Here is a 5,203-nt window from a genome sequence, read left to right as displayed (position 1 = left end):
TTTGAGTGAAGAAGTTCCTCCTCAACTCCGTTCTAAACCGCCCCCTCCTTTATCTTGAGGCTGTGCCCCCTAGTCCTACTGTCCTTTCTGAGCGGGAAGAGTCTCTCCACCTCTATCCTATCCATCCCATTCATCATCTTATACGTCTCAATGAGATCTCCCCTCATTCTTCTAAACTCTAACGAGTACAAGCCTAATTTATTCACCCTCTCCTCATATCTCAACCCCCTCAACTCCGGTATCAGCCTAGTAAACCTCCTCTGCACTCCCTCCAAGGCCAAAATATCCTTGCGTAAGTACGGCGCCCAAAACTGCACACAGTACTCCAGCTGCGGCCTCACCAGTGCCCTATACAGTTGCAGCAAGACCTCCCTACCTTTATCTTCAATCCCCCTCGCTATGAAGGCCAGCATCCCATTCGCCTTCCTGACCACCCGCTGCACCTGCAGGCTGGGTTTTTGTGACATGCACAAGGACCCCGAGGTCCCTCTGCACCGTCGCATGCTGCAGTTTTTTGCCACTTAAGTAATAACCCTTCCGACCATTATTCCTACCAAAGTGGACCACCTCACACTTGCCAACATTAAATTCCATTTGCCAGTTCCTGGCCCATTCGCCCAGCCTATCTAGATCCTTCTGCAGACTCTCCACACCCTCCGCACAATTTGCCGTTCCACCAATCTTGGTGTCATCAGCAAATTTCAACACCCTACACTCAGTTCCCTCCTCCAGATCATCTATATAAATGGTAAATAGCTGAGGCCCCAGCACCGACCCCTGGGGCACTCCACTAGTCACCATCCGCCAATCCGAATAGCACCCATTGACCCCCACTCTCTGCCTCCTATTTGACAACCAATCCTCTATCCATGCTAACACCCTACCTCCAACTCCATGTCCCCTGACCTTCTGCAATAACCTCTTGTGAGGTACCTTGTCAAACGCCTTCTGAAAATCAAGAAAGACCACGTCCACCGGCTCTCCTCTATCCACCGCCCTAGACACATCCTCATAGAACTCCAGTAAATTTGTCAGACACGACTTCCCTTTAAAGAAACCATGCTGCATCTGCTCTATCAAGCACTTTCTCTCAAGATGCCTCGCTATTTCCTCCTTGATGACGGATTCTAACATTTTATCTACCACAGACGTTAAACTAACCGGCCTATAAATTCCCTGCCTTTTGCCTGGCACCCTTCTTAAACAACAGCGTAACAATAGCCGTTTTCCAATCTTCCGGCACTTCCCGGAATCCAGCGACGTCTGGAAAATAACCACCAAGGCATCCACTATCACCTCCGCCATTTCTTTCAGAACCCTCGGATGCATTCCATCCGGTCCTGGGGACTTGTCCACAATCAGCCCCTCCAGTCTGTCGAGCACCACCTCTCTAGTAACAGTAATGTCATTAAGACCCTCCAGTCCTACCACCTTTCCATCTCTAACACCTGGCAAAGGAGGAGGGGGAAAGGAGGAGGGGGAGGGGAGGATGGTGGGAGCAGGGGGAGGGTGGGGAGGGGAGTGGAGGGGGAGGGTAAGGGAGAAAATGGGGGAGGGGCAGGGAATGGGAGGAGGGGAAGGGAGGGAGGGAAGAGGGTAGGGGAAGATGTGGGAGGGAGGGGAAGGGGAGGGAGAATCGGGGGGAGGGGATGTGGGTGGGTGGGTGTGAGGGAGGGGAGGTGAAGGGAGGGAGAACCAGGGGGAGGGGATATGGGAGGGAGGGGATGGGAAGGGGAGGGACAATCGGGGGAAGGGGGTGTGGAGGGGGAATGGGGAGGGGAGGGGGTTGGAGGGAGGAGGTGAAGGGATGGAGGAGAGGGAGTGGGAAGGGGAGGGGGTGGAGATGAGGGAGGGGGAAGGGGAAGAGGTGTAGGTGGAAGGGGGAATGGGGGTGGAGGGGATGTGGGGGAGGGGCAGGGAGGGGAGGGAATGATGGGCAAGGCGAAAGAGGGGAGGGAGACAGGTGAGGAATGAAGGGCAGGATTTGGATGGGGGCAGTGAAGGGATGCAAGGGAGAGGGTGGGGATGGGGTGCTAGGAGGAAAGGTTTGAGAGATGTGGGGGAGGGGTCGGGGGACTGGGGAGACAGGGAAGGGGGAGGGAAAGAGTATTCAGGAAGTGGGGGAGGGGCCAGTGAGAGGGGCAGATAAGGGAGTGTGGGTAAGGGGGGAGTGAGGGTGCGGGAGTGGGAGGAAGGGCGGGGAAGGAGGCGAGGGGGCAGGGGCAGGGGGAGGGTCAGTGGAGGTGGCAGGGAAGGGGGGTTGGGGAGTGAAGGGGAGTTGGGGCACTGGAGGGGAGAGGGGGTAAAGGGGAGGAGGGGGGAGAGGGGTAGGCAGCAGGGCAGGGGAGGGAAAGGGGACAGGGCAGGAGAGGAAGAGGGCATGCAAGTAGAGGAAGGGGGCAGGGGAGAGTGGAGCAGGGGAGGGAAAAAGGGAGGGGAGGGTGGGAAGGGGGTGCAGGGGAGGGGGTGTGGGGGATGAGGGCCGGGGATCGGCAGGAAGAGGGGAGGGCAGCAGGGATGGAATGAAGGGGGGCAGAGGGGAGGGGGAAGGGGCATGGGAGGGGTGCAGGGGAGGGGGAAGGGGGCAGGGGAGGGGGGCATGGGAGGGGAAAGGGGGCAGGGGAGGGGGACATGGGAGGGGAAAGGGGCAGGGAGGGGGGCATGGGAGGGGAAAGGGGGTGGGGGAGGGGGGCATGGGAGGGGGCAGGGGGGTAGAGGAGGGGAGGGGCACTCGGGAGGAGGAAGGGGAGGGTGGTAGGGCAGGGAGGAAGGGGCAAGGGTGGGGAGGGGAGGAAGGGGGAGGGGAGGAAGGGGGCAGGGGAGGAGAGGGGAGGGGGACAGGGGAGGGCAGGGGAGAAGGGGGCACTTGAGGGGAATGGTCTGCGGAGGGTGAAGGGGACAGCAGAGGGAGGGAAGTGGCAGTGGAGGGGGAGAGGGTGCAGAAAAGGGGGCAGGGAGGGGGGAAGGGAAAGAGAGGGGAGGAGAAGGAGAGGACGTGGGGCGGGTGGGGAAGGAGGAGGGGAGGGGGAGCGGGCTGAGGAGGAGGGGAGGGGGAGCGGGGCTGAGGAGGAGGGGAGGGGGAGCGGGGCTGAGGAGAAGGGGAGGGGGAGCGGGCTGAGGAGGAGGGGAGGGGGAGCGGGGCTGAGGAGGAGGGGAGGGGGGAGCGGGGCTGAGGAGGAGGGGAGGGGGAGCGGGGCTGAGGAGGAGGGGAGGGGGGAGCGGGCGGAGGGGGAGGGGAGGGGGGAGCGGGGCTGAGGAGGAGGGGAGGGGGGAGCGGGCTGAGGAGGAGAGGGGGGAGTGGGGCTGAGGGGGAGGGGAGGGGGAGCAGGGCTGAGGGGGAGGGAGCGGGCTGAGGAGGAGGGGAGGGGGGAGCGGGGCTGAGGAGGAGGGGGGGAGCGGGGCTGGGGAGGGGGGAGTGGGGCTGAGGGGGAGGGAGCGGGCTGAGGAGGAGGGGAGGGGGGAGCGGGGCTGAGGAGGAGGGGGGGGAGCGGGGCTGAGGAGGAGGGGAGGGGGGAGCGGGGCTGAGGGGGAGGGAGCGGGCTGAGGGAGAGGGAGCGGGCTGAGGAGGAGGGGAGGGGGGAGCAGGGCTGAGGAGGAGGGGAGGGGGGAGCGGGGCTGAGGGGGAGGGGAGGAGGGAAGCGAGGAGCGGATGGGAGAGGGGGGCAAGGCTCGAACCTTGCTTGAATTCCTTGACTTTGGATGGATTGATGTGATCTGAATCATAGATATAGAGAAACATTCGCCTCTGATAAGGGGATCCAGAACAAGAAGGCACGATACCCGTATCTGAAACAAGTACTCGGGAGCCGCTGATGAAAATCCCCTCCCTAAATGCGGTGGACACCAAACTGAGATGAAACAGATTCCAACTTTTATTAGGCAAGAGTGTGAAAGGTTAAGGGTTATGTACAGGGAGGAAGGAGGGCAGGGGGTGGGTGCAGGGGACGGGGAAGAGGGTCCTTCTGTACAGGGTGATGTACAGGTCAGTTGTGACCGAATAATGGGCCACATCCCCTCAGTTTGAGGATTTGGGATCTTTCCTTTACAAATATCAATAATTATCTCTGTCAAAGCGAGTGAGCTAGAAATAATTTAACAAGGAAACCTTCAGCTTCAGTCACTCTTATATCAGGTTGCTGACAGGAGTGGGGTGGCAGCGTCAGCGGGTGGATATTCCTGCCTTTAGTCAGTCGGAAGTCTCATAACACCAGGTTAAAGTTCAACCAGTTTATTTGATAGTAATCCCACAGCTTTCGGGGTTTGCCCCTTCGTCTGGTTGGACTTTAACCTGGTGTTGTGAGACTTCTTACTGTGTTTACCCCACTCCAACGCCGGCATCTCCACATTTAGTCAGTCAGGGGAGTAAAGTCTCCTGCTCAGGATGGGAGGTACGGTCGATAGAGGAGCGAGGGAACCAGGTGATAACCTCTGCATTTAGGTGCAGAATCCTTCAGGAACAGAATTGTATCACCGTTAAATGCAGGCGATAGGGAATCATCTCATGTATTCTTTTCCAAAATCATATTACTCACTCAGATTGAAAATGGGAGGTTCTTAAAGTAACGAAAGACGAAAGTGTAGAATAGCGAGGTGTCTGGGCATATCAAGAGTACAGAGGCAGATTGTGGGTGGTGGGATGCCCCGAACTGGAGCTATCACCTTTCTATCCTTTTTCTGTTTAAAGATCAAGGAAAAGACTTACATGTTCAAATTGACAGGAATTCATGAATAACCACGGGGGCTGCTCTAATAAACAAAACAGACTAGACAGCGCAACTATCACTGCCGTGACTCGGATTCGAACCGAGGTTGCTGCGGCCACAACGCAGAGTACTAACCACTATACGATCACGGCGTGCTACTGACAATCCCGTTTAAAATGTTATTTATTTCACATACTGTGTTTGGAAAACCAAGGCAGTTTGAGATTCTCGGGATGAAATATTGTCAAATGGTGACGAACAGGAAGTTACAAGGCTGGCTGATCAGAGTGAGGAGGGTACAGACAGATGAAGATATGACTCAGCATGTATTGGGGGCAGGGTGTTTATACATTTTGTGGTTTGGCGTTTCCCGAGCAATGTGTTTGTTTGAGTTAAGTCCCTATCGGCTTGAGTGAGTGTACTGAATGATTTTAAATTATCAGATTATTTTTACAACCACCCAGCCCCCTTACTTCCTGAATCCACCTTGACGTATTTTT

At 57.3% G+C, this 5,203-nt stretch overlaps 1 non-coding gene across 1 annotated transcript; it reads right to left on the bottom strand.

Annotated features, from left to right (window-relative positions):
• Positions 1-4,783: 4,783 nt before the first annotated feature.
• On the bottom strand, positions 4,784-4,855 carry trnah-gug (transfer RNA histidin (anticodon GUG)). Its single transcript has one exon. It is a non-coding gene; the product is annotated as a tRNA-His (tRNA).
• Positions 4,856-5,203: the final 348 nt, after the last annotated feature.

Source organism: Carcharhinus amblyrhynchos, chromosome 22 (genome assembly GCF_965287045.1).
Source record: "Carcharhinus amblyrhynchos chromosome 22, sCarAmb.v2.hapA, whole genome shotgun sequence".
NCBI lineage: Eukaryota > Metazoa > Chordata > Chondrichthyes > Carcharhiniformes > Carcharhinidae > Carcharhinus > Carcharhinus amblyrhynchos.
The sequence above is the reverse complement of the archived record's forward strand: the minus strand, read 5'-3'. Positions and strand labels throughout refer to the sequence as shown.